The following is a 17,001-nucleotide window of genomic DNA, read 5'->3' on the forward strand; positions in this document are numbered from 1 at the left end:
CCTTTGATGCCAAGTGTGAATGACAATGACTGTGGGATTGGTAAAACAGTCTCTTGTTGGACATTTCTTTTGGCTGCGTTATTCTTGGCTGTGAATGTAGATTTGGTTGCAGTCCTCTCAGAACTCTGTAAGTTCCTACTAGTCTGTAGCGAATTCCTATTTTGTTTTTAATTGAACCATGGTTGATCTGTATTCTTTCTGTTTTAATAGCTGGAGTAGATTCTGTAGTTTGCAACAAAGAGTCTTGACTTATGTACTTACTTGTAACAAAGATGATTGCAGGGAACACACCTTCAAGAAAATGGGAATCTAGGATTGATGATCTGATGCTGTTTAGCTTTAAATCAGGGCAGGATTTGTTTGCATTAGAGGATGGGAAACTGATAGCCATGCCATTCCGTAAAAAATTCATTATGGTTGCTTTGAGTGTCCGTTGGTGGTAGAAACAGCTGCTGTGAGGGGCTGTAAATACATGAAGGGTCAACATAATTTATTGTTCAAGCTGGAACACTTTTGAAAGTGAAAATGAGTGTCATTAACCATTCTAAGATAGCAGATATAAATAGGATCGCTCCAGGCAAACTGGGGAATATAGTCACCTTAGGCGTGGTGATTACACTGAAAGGTAGGCTAGCTCTTTCTGGCTGTGTTGCAGGACTTGCGGAAAGAAAATGATACCTCAAGATTGTAAATTCACAGCTCAAGGCATGGTATAAAGTCCAGGGAGTGTCTATATGACTGATCTGCAAGGATCTCTTACCTCTTGTCAAAAGGCTGATGTAGTTGAAAATCAGATACAGGTCTGATCCTGCAAATTGGTTAACTTCCTTGCAAGTGGAATTCATAGCCTTGCCAGGTCTCATGAGAACATTTATTTCAAAATAGAAAATTGAAATTGAAATGGTAACTGTTGGGAGAATTTAGACAACGTAAAGAATATCAAATTCCCAAACTCCATTAAGTTTTTCTTGCCAGCAGAAGCATCCTCTCTGAGATGAAACTATCCTGGCCTTGCTTGCAGGTCCTCTGATAACCTTACCAGAGACAGTTACCCTGCCCATTTTCCTCAATGCTTCTAGACAACTAGTGTTGTCTTCTAGCATATCCCAGGGAACCAATAGCAAAATCAAATATGGGAGAGTAAAATAGCAAGATTTACTAGAGGGTAAAGCATCCACCGGCAATTTAGGAGACCCGGGTTCAATCCCTGAGTCAGGAAGATCCCCTGGAGAAGGAAATGGCAAACCACTCCAGTATTCTTGCCTGGAAAATCCCGTGGACGGAGGAGCCTGGGAGGCTGCAGTCCATGGGGTCGCAAAGAGTAGGACATGACTGGGCAAATTCACTTCACAGCATAAGACTTAGGGAATATATGTGGGAATGGGTTCTGGAGGCGCTAGCTCAGAGTGAGGTGTATAATTTTAGACCAGGCTGAGTCTTTTGAGATAGGTTCTCTTACCAGATTTTGGATTGTGCTGACTGAGCAGCTGAGAGCTTTTCTAACAGCTTTCTCAGTTGGTTCATTACAATCTGAATTCAACAGTATCAGACACAGTGAAATAGGCCAGAAATTTCTTGGTATGCTATAGAGGAAAAAAAATATTAAACATAGAAAATTGGGATATAGGAATGGATTTTTCGTATATAACCTGTTCTCCATTCTCATAACTGTTTTCCTCTGTGAAGGACAGGAGGAGGATACTCCTTTTGCCATGGCACTGAGAAATACAGTGGGAACATAGTGTCAGAATTTTTGAAAAGTGTTCCAGCAACTGTCTTCTGTAGGCTGTGGGTGAAGGTGAGAGATGCTGTCCCTGAACTGGAATCCTTGGTCTCGCAGGAGTGCTGGGGTCCTGGAGTAGGAGGGGTCAAATAGCAGCACAGCAGCCTCCAGGGGCTAAGGCCAGGAGTGTCAGTAAGATTATGCTTATTAATAGTGAAGTATTCTATGGCAGATGCAGCTAATCCACTGAAATACTTATTTATCTGAATAGTAATAACAATAAATGAGCTAGTTCTGGTGTAAGAGGACCTTACTTGAGCCATCATGGTGGGTTCATGGAGCTGTCTGTTAATGACTTAAGAACAGAACTCTTCACTGAAGAAGAAACCTCTTAAAAGATGATCTTTAGTTTTCATATCTAATGTTTGAGCAATTTTATGCTTTATCCAGTATCTGACTTTTTTTGTATCACTTCTGGTATGTTCTGACTTTTAGATAAAGAACTGACACTGTTCCCATGGATACTTTTATTATTAACCCAGTAGGTATATGATTGGAGAAGGAACTGGCAACCCACTCCAGTATTCTTGCCTGGAGAATCCCATGGACAGAGGAGCCTGGAGGGCTAGAGTCCATGGGGTCTCAAAGATTTGGACACAACTGAGTGACTGGCACACACAGGTATGTGCTTATTGTCCTGTGATTGTTAGTGCTGCGGGAACACCACCTAGCAACTCACAAATGACCGGTAGATAGCTTACTCTGGGTGCTGGTGGAAGGTGATCTCTGCAATCAAGGAGAAACAGGTAAGGGTAGGAGTGGGAGTGAAAAATGGGAGGTTCCTGAAGGCCGGTCCTGTAGTAGAGGTCCAAGTAGGTGGGTGGATGCATGAACATGGGGCAAACTAGAAACAGAAACTTGGAAATGTAGCAGATGCTGTCAGCATCCACCTTTATACCTTACCATTTCTGTGCACCTTGTCTCATCTCTCCATTGACGGTAATTAACCTCAGAGGCTGCTCTGCCTGTGTTCGTGGGAGGCTGGAAGTGCTGGGAATTTAATGCCCCCTGGGAATAGTCTTCATGCCGTGACTCAGGAGTTGTGTATAATTACCCCAGCTCATTTGCCCCTTGATGGGGATAATTCTAGAATGTATTTTGTACCATTACTTGGATCTTCTCAGGAAGACTATGCTCCTTTGTCCTTTGGAGTATCTTTGCTTGAAAATGTACTTTATTAACTCGCTTCTTGGCCCTGCATTACTTCAGTTCAGTTCAGTTCAGTAGCTCAGTCGTGTCTGACTCTTTGTGATCCCATGGACTGCAGCAGGTCAGGCCTCCCTGTTCGTCACAAGCTCCCGGAGTTTACCCAAACCCATGTCCATTGAGTTGGTGGTGCCATACAACCATCTCATCCTCTGTTGTCCACTTCTCCTCTTGCCTTCAATCTTTCCCAGCCAAGGGTCTTTTCAAATGAGTCAGCTCTTCGCATCAGGTGGCAAAAGTATTGGAGTTTCAGCTTCGACATCAGTCCTTCCAATGAACATTCAGGACTGACTTCCTTTAGGATGAACTGGTTGGATCTCCTTGTAGTCCAAGGGACTCTCAAGAGTCTTCTCCAACACCACAGTTCAAAAGCATCAATTCTTCAAGCTCAGCTTTCTTCACAGTCCAACTCTCACATCCATACATGACTACTGGAAAAACCATAGCCTTGACTAGATGGACCTTTGTTGGCACAGTAATCTATGCTTTTAAATATGCTATTCAGGTTGGTCATAACTTTTCTTCCAAGGGGTAAGCGTCTTTTAATTTCATGGCTGCAGTCACCATCTGCAGTGATTTTGGAGCCACCCAAAATAAAGTCAGCCACTGTTTCTGCTGTTTCTCCCGCTACTTGCCATGAAATAATGGCACTGGATGCCATGATCTTTGTTTTCTGAATGTTGAACTTTAAGCCAACTTTTTCACTCTCCTCTTTCACTTTCATCAAGAGGCTTTTTAGTTCCTCTTCACTTTCTGCCATAACGGTGGTATCATCTGCATATCTGAGGTTATTGATATTTCTCCCAGCAATCTTGATTCCAGCTTGTGCTTCATCCAGCCCAGGGTTTCTCATGCTGTACACTGCATATAAGTTATATAAGCAGGGTGACAGTATACAGCCTTGATGTATTCCTTTTCCTATTTGGAACCAGTCTGTTGTTCCATGTCCGGTTCTAACTGTTGCTTCCTGACCTGCATACAGATTTCTCAAGAGGCAGGTCAGGTGGTCTGGTATTCCCATCTCTTTCAGAATTTCCACAGTTTATTGTGATCCACACAGTCAAAGGCTTTGGCATAGTCAATAAAGCAGAAATAGATGTTTTTTCTGGAACTCTCTTGCTTTTTCGATGATCCAGCAGATGTTGGCAATTTGATCTCTGGTTCCTCTGCCTTTTCTGAAACCAGCTTGAACATCTGGAATTTCATGGTTCACGTATTGTTGAAACCTGGCTTGGAGAATTTTGAGCATTACTTTACTAGTGTGTGAGATGAGTGCAATTGTGTGGTAGTTTGAGCATTCTTTGGCATTGCCTTTCTTTGGGATTGGAATAAAAACTGACCTTTTCCAGTCCTGTGGCCACTGCTGAGTTTTTAAAATTTGCTGACATTTTGAGTGCAGCACTTTAACAGCCTCATCTTTTAAGATTTGAAGTAGCTAAACTGGAATTCCATCACCTCCACTAGCTTTGCTTGTAGTGATGCTTCCCAAGGCCCACTTGACTTTGCATTCCAGGATGTCTGGCTCTAGGTGAGTGATCACACCATCGTGATTATTTGGGTCATCAAGATCTTTTATGTACAGTTCCCCTGTGTATTCTTGCCACCTCTTAATATCTTCTGCTTCTGTTAAGTCCATACCATTTCTGTCCTTTATTGAGCCCATCTTTGCATGAAATGTTTCCTTGGTATCTCTAATTTTCTTGAAGAGATCTCTAGTCTTTCCCATTGTATTGTTTTCCTCTATTTCTTTGCACTGGTCACTGAGGAAGGCTTTCTTATCTCTCCTTGCTATTCTTTGGAACTCTGCATTCAAATGGGTATATCTTTCTTTTCCTCCTTTGCTTTTTGCTTCTTTTTTTCACAGGTATTTGTAAGACGTCCTCAGACAGCCATTTTGCTTTTTCGCATTTCTTTTTCTTGGGGATTGTCTTGATCCATGTCTCCTGTACAATGTCACAAACCTCAGACTATAGTTCATCAGGCACTCTGTCTATCAGATCGAGTTCCTTAAATCTATTTCTCACTTCCACTGTATAATCGTTAGGGATTTGATTTAGGTCATACCTGAATGATCAAGTGGTTTTCCTTACTTTCTTCAATTTCAGTCTGAATTTGGCAATAAGGAGTTCATGATCTGAGCCACAGTCAGCTCCTGGTCTTGTTTTTACTGACTGTATAGAGCTTCTCCCTCTTTGGCTGGAAAGAATATAATCAATCTGATTTTGGTGTTGACCATCTGGTGATGTCCATGTGTAGGGTCTTCTCTTGTGTTGTTGGAAGAGGGTGTTTTCTATGACCCGTGCATTCTCTTGGCAGAACTCTATTAGTCTTTGCCCTGCTTCATTCTGTACTCCAAGGCCAAATTTACCTGTTACTGCAGGTATTTCTTGACTTCCTACTTTTTCCTACTTTTGTTTCTTGACTGCCTTACTTTTCTGCTCCCATAATGATGTTTCCTGGCATCACCTCCAAAATAAACTGCTTGTATTCAAATCCTCGTCTCAGGATCTGCTTCTCAGGAAACCCAAACTAAGACAAGCAATAATGGTCACTTCTGAAAACAAGATGGTAGTGGTGATGGAGAAATGAATGAGATCAGCCAAGGAAAAAGGATGGTTTGATATTAGATTTCTAGGGAATATCATTATTTATGGAGTAGGATGAGAAAGAGAACTCTGTTAAATGATCTCCTAGGAAGAATCAGAGAAGGAAGAAGATAAACCAAAAAAAGAATATTGTCTTAGAAATCAAAGGAAAAAGGCTTTCAGGATGAAGGGAGTACTCAGTTATGTCAAATTCTGGAGAAAGATGAAGTAAGAAAAGAACTTAAGAAGTGTTTTTTCCTTGGATTTGGTCAATAATAGGTCATTGATGAATATCATACTTCGTGGAAAAGAGGGATTAGAAATAGGTCATTGCCTATTTTTGTTCATTGCCCCAGTTTTCTCCTGGAGGGAATAACTTGGACTGGTTGGACCCCTTCTCTAAATATCACTGCTTCTCTTAACCTAGCCTCCTGCACATGACTCTCTCCTAGCTTTTAGTCATTTCTTATTCCCTTGTCCCTTTGGACTTCATGATGGTATCAGTGCTATTGATAGTAGCTCCACGTTGCTACACTCTTCCTTATGGATCTCCTATCTTTTTCAAATCCAGGAAGATGATGCTGTGAAAGTGCTGCACTCAATATGCCAGCAAATTTGGAAAACTCAGCAGTGGCCCCAGGACTGGAAAAGGTCAGTGTTCATTCCAATCCCAAAGAAAGGCAATGCCAAAGAATGCTTGAACTACCACACAATTGCACTCGTCTCACACACTAGTAAAGTAATGCTCAAAATTCTCCAAGCCAGGCTTCAGCAATATGTGAACTATGAACTTCCAGATGCTCAAGTTGGCTTTAGAAAAGGCAGAGGAACCAGAGATCAAATTGCCAACATCTGCTGGATCATCGAAAAAGCAAGAGAGTTCCAGAAAAACATCTATTTCTGCTTTATTGACTATGCCAAAGCCTTTGACTCTGTGGATCACAATAAACTGTGGAAAATTCTGAAGGAGATGGGAATACCAGACCATCTGACCTGTCTCTTGAGAAACGTGCATGCAGGTCAGGAAGCAACAGTTAGAATTGGACATGGAACGACAGACTGGTTCCAAATAGGAAAAGGAGTACATCAAGGTTGTATATTGTCACCCTGCTTATTTAACTTATATGCAGAGTACATCATGAGAAACGCTGGGCTGGATGAAGCACAAGCTGGAATCAAGATTGCTGGGAGAAATATCAATAACCTCAGATATGCAGATGATACCACCATTATGGCAGAAAGTGAAGAGGAACTAAAAAGCCTCTTGATGAAAATGAAAGAGGAGAGTGGAAAAGTTGGCTTAAAATTCAACATTCAGAAAACAAAGATCGTGGCATCCAGTGCCATCACTTCATGGCAAATAGATGGGGAAACAGTGGAAACAGTGTCAGACTTCATTTTTTGGGGCACCAAAATCACTGCAGATGGTGACTGCAGCCATGAAATTAAAAGACGCTTACCCCTTGGAAGAAAAGTTATGACCAACCCGAATAGCATATTTAAAAGCAGAGACATTACTGTGCCAACAAAGGTCCGTCTAGTCAAGGCTATGGTTTTTCCAGTAGTCATGTATGGATGTGAGAGTTGGACTGTGAAGAAAGCTGAGCTTGAAGAATTGGTGCTTTTTAACTGTGGTGTTGGAGAAGGCTCTTGAGAGTCCCTTGTACTGCAAGAAGATCCAATCAGTTCATCCTAAGGAGATCAGTCCTGAATGTTCATTGGAAGGACTGATATTGAAGCTGAAACTCCAGTACTTTGGCCACCTCATGCAAAGAGTTGACTCATTGGAAAAGGCCCTAGTGCTGGGAAGTACTGGGGGCAGGAGGAGAAGGGAACGACAGAGGATGAGATGGCTGGATGGCATCACCGACTTGATGGACATGGGTTTGGGTAGACTCTGGGAGTTGGTGATGGACAGGGAGGCCTAGCTTGTTGCGGTTCATGGGGTCACAAAGAGTCGGACACAACTAAGCAACTGAACTGAACTGATACCCTACTGAAGGTGAAAATCACTCAGTCATGTCTGACTCTTCGCGACCCCATGGACTATACAGTCCATGGAATTCTCCAGCCAGAATACTGTAGTGGGTAGCCTTTCCCTTCTCCAGGGGATCTTCCCTATACCCTACTGGGATCTATATAAATGGGCCCATGGTCCCTTTGTGAATAAACTCTCCTTAAATTATGCTATTTTGAGGGTGCCTCCTTCCTGTTGGGAATTAGAGTTATACAGAGATTTAGAAAGATTAAAATTTATTTGTTGCATTTTTTTTTTATAACTGGTAGTTTCTCAGAAATAATTTAAAACAGATATTGTAATCAGATAGAAGAAACTTGAGTATGTTGTAGGGTAAGTCAGCATTTCTGAGGTTGTGGCGGATATTTTTTGCCCACTGTGACTTTATGAATGGTGATGTTCATACATGTAATACTCTCCCATAGACATGCCCACATGTTACTCTATGCCCCATTTTTCAGGACCCTACATCCTGGTGATCGTTTGAGATCCTTGCTGCATAAAGGTCCATTGGTAGGTGAAATAGATAGCTACATGCTACAGACAGTTCCCAGGTAATAAACCGAGGCTTTCTCATTAAGAAAGCATATTGGAGTGTGAGAGTGGTGGTATTGTAGTACAGCCCTTGACTCTTCCTTAATTTATGCAAATGAACATCCATTTATAAACAACCATTACCAATGAGTTGTATGGGCATCCTGTCCAGTCCAATGCCTCTGTAGCTAGGAGTGCCTGGACTGGAAGTAAGGAGCCAGACTATAGAGAAAGGTTAGAAACATATACTCCAGAGAGGCGAGAAAACTGTATCAAGTTCCTCAGTGTTATAGATTTTCTTCTGGGAAACCAGGTGGAGAAGCTACTTGCCCTTCCTCAGTGGAGACACAGAGAAGGAATGCAACCTTCCAGGGAGAGTACTGAAGAGTTGCCCCTTCTGACTCTGTCCCTGCTCTTGCTTTTCATGCCCTCATACCGTAAGCGTCAGAAGGGAATGAAATGAACAGATCCAGTTTTTCTGTAACTCTTTGGGACAATCTGTCTTTATTTCAAAGTTTTCTTTTTATGATAGAACTTGTAATGTTTGCTATATGATGCTTTCAGTTACTGAGATGAGATCAACAACATTTTATAAGGACCAAATGATACTAGAGTAAAACTTCGAGTTCCAAATAAATGGAACTTAAGATGTGGTTTGGACATTCTGATATTTTATGAGGGGAAAGTAGGACACATGTTGGTAAGTCAAATTTAGTTGTTGTAATTGTTATTATTTTGTAACACCTGTAACCTTGAGGGTGGCCACCTGCATGCCCCCAAATCTTCTGGAGTCACCCTTTAGTTTGTTCTCCTTATAAAGTGGCATGAGTCGCTTTAATGGGAGAAACATCTGTTCCCCAAGATAGCAAGAGGGTGGATTGGTGGCATGAGCAGTAGTGACTTACATTCTTGTTGTTCCTTCAAGTTCTGATTTCTTGCCTCTGTTGATTTTCAGACCCCTCCTTGGTGACCTCACCTTCTCCCATGGCTCTCAGTTCCTGGAGCTGCTGTATGACGCTGATGTGAATGTCACAGACTTTTACTGAAAGTTAGGAAATATGGTGTAGCTCTTAAAGAGTCTTTCTCCCTCTTCAGAATTCTTTCTTTTCAACCTCCCCAGGCCAAACTACAGTCAAGTTTAAAGTAACAGCTCTTCTTCATCTATTGATGCATCTCTCTCTTTCCTTTATCCATCTAGCTTGGTACACATATAAAATGAATGTGGTTCTTTTTAAAAGATGTTTTAAAAGTCTATATGTTTAGGCTATCAAAGATACATATTAGCTTTTCAAAATTTATCACAGAAAAGCTTAGAAATATGAAACAAATTTTTTGTGTTCTTAATAAAACTTAACTGTAGAATGAACATTATCCCAGTTTTTAAGAAGTTAAATTTTACTTCCAACCCTATTACAGTGATAAAGTGTTCATTTGTATCCAGCAATGGCATTCTGAGCAAAACTCATCTCTGGCCTTAAGAGTTTGTTGTCACATTCATGTGAGGCACTGGATTTAGAAACCTACTCCAAGGTCTCAAATTCTCCTTGAACAAGGCATATTCTTGTTCATACTTCAGTGAATCATTCCAATGAGATCTGAAAGTCTCTTTTTGTGTTACAGATGTTTCTGTTCTTCAGAAGGATCCAGGGTCCAGGAGATTTGGCTTGTGGAGATTTGGATAAATGCTCTAAATTAGTCTTTCCCCGGTTTCTGCAGCTCCTGTGCTCTTAGTTAGTCTTTCTCCCGTTTCTGGAGCTCCCGTGCTCTCGGTTCCATCCCTCTGCTTATTGAGGATATGCATGTTCCAAGACTGAGCCCGATTTTCCAGTACAGCCCTCCTTCTTACAGTGATATTTTCCTTAATGTGAGCTGAAATGAATTCACTTCATGTGTAAATGCGTTGTGGTCAGAACTCAGGACTTGCCAGGCTTCTCCATTTGTTTGCAGTTTCCATCTATTTCATCCTGCAGCTGCAAAAGGTTTTCTGATTTGTTTTCAGGGAGATGGATTCTGAACTGACCTTGAGTACAGGGAGACCTCTGCAGGGGCTTTTGCCGATTTTAGAAGACCCTCTTTGGGGAAATGAATATAAAGTTATAAATTTAAGTTAGGCATGAAGGTGATTATCTATCTAGAAAGAGAAAACAGATAATAACATGAAAATTTTTTAAGTTGACTGAGTTCGAAACAGTTTATTTTTACAAGTTTTTCAAAAAAATACTTTCATGAGAACATAATGCTCAAGATCCTTCTAGGGCCATGGAAGACGCCTGTATAAAATGTGGTATGTGTGTGTGTATGGGATTTTCACAGAGATCTGACATTAAACACAACTGTGGGTGTGGTTAAATAGACTCTTTGGGCCTATTGTCTTCATGTTGGATGTTAAAACTTGAAGTCTACATTGCAAACAGTTGGGAAGGGAAGATAGATGTAAAGTGGGGGAGAGCAAGAACAAGCTAGAATCCATGAAGAGGAGCCAGGATCATGAGAATGAACTGGAACCTATGTCAGTTTTCACTGTCTCCAGCCTTTATTAAATAGTGCCTTTTGTTACAGAGCTAGACAAATGCCCCAGGAAGATGTGGAAGGAAGGTCCCAGGAAATGGTGGAGCAGCTGCAGGCCTGGGCACTGCCCGGTGCCAACAAGGTAAACAAGCAGATAAATGGTAATATGCTTGAGCTGCAAATGCACCCAACTCAACCTTTTGAAAGTCAAATATAATATGGCCTTCTAAATCTCCTTCAAATAGATCTCTCAGATATGGTTCACTTTAACCAGAGACACAAAGGGAAGTGAATGCTAGGAAACATGGCTCAGCTGAGGTATACTGATGTATTACGAAGCCACCATAATCTGCCCATCGTCAATGTGGCACCCATATACATCTCTGGAAACTATGCTTATTTTAAAAATAAGTACTTTAGCAAAGTTATACTTCTGCCTGACCTGATAAAACTATCCTGTGTACAGCTGAAAATATGCTAACCCTTTTCCCCTAAGTGTATACTAATTCCCTTTTGTGTTTTTGATCATGTTCATCCTTCTCTTAAGTCGTTCAAACTCCTGCTTTGTTATCCTGTACCTTAAATACAGACGTGTAAGGTTAACAACTATCCCTATATCTTATATTAGTTGCTCAGGAAATGGGAGAAGGAAGGAACATAAAAGTTATTTAGTGTGTACACAGATGTTCATATCAAAATAAGGAAGAAATGCAGGAATATTTCTCATTTCTGCAGTTAGTTACATGGTCTAGCTGGTGTTTATAACTGCCTTCTTCTGCAATTGGAATTCCTTTCCTGGTGAGGTAACCTAAACATTTATTCCTGAAGTTTCTGGACCATTAGTAGTCTTGCATGAATTGACTTGTTTTAGTTTTCCATGGACTTCAATCACATAACAGCAATGCTGATGGGCTCCCCAGAGTTCCTCTCTACCCCCGTTGTGCAGTAGCAACCCAGTTTCCCCTTGATAATGAGGGTCATTCACCAGGATCATCTGAGCAATGCAGGATTCCCATATTTTTGGCATCTTGAACTAGATCATTGTTTGTTGTAGTGGCTGTGCATCATATGATGGTTAGCAACATGCTTGACCTCTAACCATGAGGTACTAGTTCACTCTCCTCCTGTTATGACATTTATGGCAACAAAAATGTATCCAGACATTGCAAATGTCCTCTGGATAAAATTGCCCCCAGTAACCTTTTTCTTTTTTTTTTTAAAACCTTTTTCTTTTGACTGTTGATTCATAGACATAAGGACTCCAAAGTGGCTATGTGATCATCTCAATTTCCAGTTCAGTGGAATCACTGTTTTGTCTCTTGCTGAAAGCATTCCTCATTTGGGAACTATTGAGTCCAAACAAGCTGAGCCTAAAGTTTCAGGGATGAATAGCAAACACTTTGTTAGTGAATCACTAGGGGTATTAGTGAGAGCTATTAATCCTATTTCTATTCCTTGAATCTTAGATTCATGAACTTTGCTAATGGGAGAAACAGAACTGTACGTTTGTTGTTAAGTTATATATTACCTCCTGGTCCATAATGCCCCAGCTTTGAAAAGTACTGTCACCCTTCAGGCACTAAAATTGAGTGTTCAAAAAGCCATTCTGTCATTCTGTCAAGTCGGCTACTTCAAGATGGCATCATGGGAAAACCAGTGAATTCCATGGGGATGGGTCCATTGACTGCATTTCATTTGTTGTGAAATGCTTGGCTGGAGGCAGTGCTGGGTAAGACATTCTGTAAGTCCACAGACAGTGGCAGAAGCATTGTGGGCAAGGGATAGAAATCCATGCCTCTGGTAAGTGCTGATCCAGTGAGAACACACCTGGGGAATGGTGACATTCTGGGAACACGTCATCTTGATTTTAGGACTTGTGACCTCCACAACTGAGATAATGGATTTGTGTTGCTTTAAGCTACTAAGTTTGTGGTGATTTGTCACTGTGACAATAGGAAATCTTGGTGTGAAACTGGACCCAAAAGGAAATGCCAAGTGTCTGGGCCGTGTCCTCTCCTTCTGTGTACCCCTTCTTTCCTTACCAGTCTCCATCATTCTCCACATTACTGGCTCCAGGCAAACCATCGAAGGACTCAAAGTCATCACAAAACTTTTCCTTCTACTCCTTCTGTGCCCTGTGTCCCTAGGTAAACCCCTGTCCACTCGAGGTTCCTACTGAGTTCTCCCTTTGCCCTATCTGCTTTTTTCATCAAGTCTTCCTTTTTTATTTTTCTTTTGCTTCGGATTTGAATTCTAATAGAAACATGATAAATTGTTAATGAAGCAGTGACTTCTCTTTTAAAATATATTTGAAACATTTATATTTTTATAGTGATTTCTTGCAGACTCTTAAGTCACAGAAAGAGTTACTCTAATAGTGAAAATCTCAGGTTTTCTGGTTTTTTTTTTTTTTTTTTTTTTAGTTTTTCCCAGCTAATCCTGGGAAATTTGATGTCTTCCAAATTATTTCAGGTACATGCCAGTCTACATGCAGGGCATCTTCTGACTCCTTGTTGATTATCCCCAAGTGTCCATTAATATTTCCTGTTTTGTGTCTGGAAAATCATGACTTTTCAAGGGCTTTTGTTGTTCACGTACAAACTTGGGCTTGGGATGTTATTTAGGATCAGCAATGCAGGAGGCCCCAGTTCGATTCCTCAGTCAGGAAGTTCCCATGGAGAAAGGATAGGCTAGCTACTCCAGTATTCGTGGGCTTCCCTCCTGGCTCAGACAGTAAAGAATCCTCCTGCAGTGCAGGAGACCTGGGTTCGATCCCTGGGTTGGGGAAATCCCCTGGAGGAGGGCATGCAACCCACTCCAGTATTCTTGCCTGGAGAATCCCCATGGACAGAGGAGCCTGGCAGGCTATAGTCCATGGGGTTGCACAGAGTTGGACACAACTGAGCGACTAAACACAGAACACAGCCTACTGAAGTAATAAAGTTCTCTTGTCTAGTTTGTTTTGCTCTCAGGTTCCACTGGATGTGACAGTAAGACATTTTCTGCTGCTCTATACTCTGTGTCCCTCAGATCATTGTTGCTAGTCTCCTTGGTAGTGGTAGCCTGGATAAGTGCAGCTTGTGTTAGTGGCTCTGGAAAGACTGTGAGTCCATGCAAGAGTGGGAGAGGCTCTCAAGAAAGATGCCATCTTCCGTCTTTGTAGTCGAGTAGTGTCATTTGAAATAGCACACCAAAGAGATACTTTTTTTTTAATGTACTTTTCCTTTTTTAACCCCAGCTTTACTGATATATAATTGACATATTATATAAGCTTAAAGTGTACAACCTATTGATTTGATATACTTAGAGCAAAATGATTACCAGCATAGTGTTAGCTAAACCTCTGTCATATAACATAATTACCGTGACTTTTTTTTTGTGGTGAGATCATTTAAGATGCAATCAATTAGCAGCTTTCAAGTATATAATATAGTATTACTAATATAATAAACAGGTACATTAGATCCCCAGAACTTATTCATCTTATAACTGGAAATTTATAGTTAAAAGAGATACTTTTAAATTGCCATGTCATAATGCACCATCTGCGCCTGACAGAGTTTGCAAATCTTTGGCTAGAATCTTCTCTTAGACTATTAAAACCAGCTGTCTCTGGCTTTCCAGATTCTAGGCTTCATGTCTTGCAACCATCCAAGTCCATAGTTTAGCTTTGTGAACCCATGCCTCGAATTTGATCCTCCATGTCCTATGACTCTATATATGACAGAAGGAAGCCAGTAGGGAAATGGAAAATAGCCTTTATTCCAGGGTCTGAGAGCAGAGATGGACTGCGCACTATGCAAAATCTCTTTTGTTAATAGACCTTGTGGGAGACCACCTGTGGTGGATGTTTAGCAGAATGACCACAATTATTGCTCTCTCTTTATCCCTTGTGCTGTAACTGTGCAGTTGCTTACCTTAAGAAATGGAGTGTATTTCCCCAGCATTTGAATCTGGGCTAGCTTGATGATTGTATTTGGCCAATGGAATGCAGAAGTGATGCTGGGTTGGTTCTCAGCCGAAGAATCCACTAGTTCTCCTAGAACACTGCTCAGCTGTCAAGTAAATAATCACAGAGGAAGAACCTGCTTGAGGGTGAGACCATCTGGAAGAGAGATGAGCCATCTGAGCAGAGGGCCACCCCAGACTAGCCAGCACCCAGCTGACCCAGCAGCTGATCACAGATGTCTAGTAAGCCTTGCTGAGACCTGAAGAACTGCTGAGCCAAAGTCAGCCTAATTGCCCACCTGCAGAATTGTGGCTAAAACTTGGTTGTTTTTAGCCACTATGGCTTGGAGTGGTTTGCTATGCAGCCAAAGTTTACTGATTTGTCATTAAGGTTAGAAGCATTTCCAAATTACGGGTTACATCCACTGCTGAGTTATCACACCTGCCACATAAGAGGAAAGAAAGGGCTAAGGATGAACCATATATGGAAGAGATAAAAAGGAAGAATACATAGTCAGGTTGCTACTACTCTTGGTGAGTTCTGATGGTAATCCAGTTTCTTCTCCTACTAAATAGATCACTTCACAATTCAACTGGAATCTTTTGTTTGTAAGACTCAGAAACTCCGCCACACTGGCTTAAGTAAAGGAAAATTAGTCTCATGTAACTCAAGGGGTCTGGATCCCAATATTCAGCTAAGTCTTAAGAGACTGGCCCTGGAACTGGAGTATAGTCTGCAAACATGCAAGCTACTTTCCTTGCCTTACTGTTGTTCCACCTCTTTCTCAAGATCTTTCATCACTTCTATATGTTTGCTTCACTTTTTCTCTCTCCAGTTCTCTGCTTATACATTGTTTCATTGTGCCCATTTCAAAATAGCAGGCTCAGACTTCACTCCTCAGGACCTTTTAGCTCAACTTCCATAAATTCAAATTCTCATTTAGAGAGAATCCTATTTGGTCCACTGTTTGCCAGTTAATTGTGCTACAGTGGTGGTTGGTAAGTCAAATAAAGGAACCCTTTTTTGACAGATATCTTTTGTAAGAACCAGAGGACTGCATTACTATTCTTAATCTCTAGGAACCCTTTTTTGACAGATATCTTTTGTAAGAACCAGAGGACTGCATTACTATTCTTAATCTCTACTATTGGCAGGAACCACACCTTACTTTCTGGAACTCTTTTTTTTTTTTTTTTTTTTTAACCAAGTTACCAAATAGATTTTCATGTTTATTTTCCAATGGAGGATCAACTTCTGCGTCCTTCCACTGGAGAAATATGAATGACAATAATCAGCAATTTCCTTTCCTTATCAGGCTGGGGCAGGGATTGGACAATCTCTCTTAGCCCAGAGTCTCATATGTCTTTATGATACTCCTTATGTCCTAAGACTCAGGGATTCCAGCCCCTCCTTCCTATGAAGCTAGCTTTCAGTGTCTGTAATATTTGAACTGAACTGAATATTCTATTCAGCATCTGGGTTGTTTTGTTCTTTTTTCCTGTCCTTTAAAAAAAAGTTTTGTTTTATTTTACAATAGTCAAAATCTAGAAGCCTGCTAATTGAGTGTTCTATAATAGCAGTTTATAGTTATGTGGATTTTATGGAATAGAAAAATTTCAAAAATAGATCTGGGTACTGACATATGGTTACCAGGTCTGTATTTTGCCATATAGAGTCATTACAAGCTCCCATATCCAATCGTCATCATGTAATGTTAGCTTGAAACCAAGGAAATTGCCATTTTTGTAGGTCAAAAACAGTTGAATATTGGCAATTTCCTGTGGTTCAATGTAATATATTGAAGCATATTTTAACTTGAGAACTATAGGAAGGATATACTCTTATAATAAAGAACTGACCTTTACCATGGCTTTATTTAACTTTATGAAAAATGCACTATATTTTCCTTAATTTTCTTATTTCATCATGAACCATGAACACTTTATAAAGGTCTGGCACTAGTTTTTGATGTGTCCTCTTTAAACACAGGTCTAGGGAAACACAGCTGTGTGATCCTCTCAGGATCACTCTCATTCCTAAGAATGCTTTTCCCCTAGCCTCTGAGGCAGGGTTCTGGCCTTCCATTGATTCAAGTCATTTTCAAAGAGCAATCATCTTCTCTCTGAGGCCCTCTCAGGCCATCGTTGAGTGAATCCTTCACTTGCACCAAACTTGGATATTTAGGGGACGTGTTTTCAGCCCTCAATTCATTGTCACATTCCCCTCATAAAGAACATTGTTATATTTACAAAAGGAGCCTCAGTAACCTCCCATGGTTCCTCAATGAAATATGCAAACCAGTTTGTCTATCAACCATGAGTTAAAGATACTTCCCTTTAGATTGCGTTTCTTGCACAACTTTTCTGTCATCTCAGACAACTCCCCCATCGCCCTCTATTTCCTACCCAAGGGACCTTCA

Source organism: Odocoileus virginianus, chromosome 3 (assembly GCF_023699985.2).
Source record: "Odocoileus virginianus isolate 20LAN1187 ecotype Illinois chromosome 3, Ovbor_1.2, whole genome shotgun sequence".
NCBI lineage: Eukaryota > Metazoa > Chordata > Mammalia > Artiodactyla > Cervidae > Odocoileus > Odocoileus virginianus.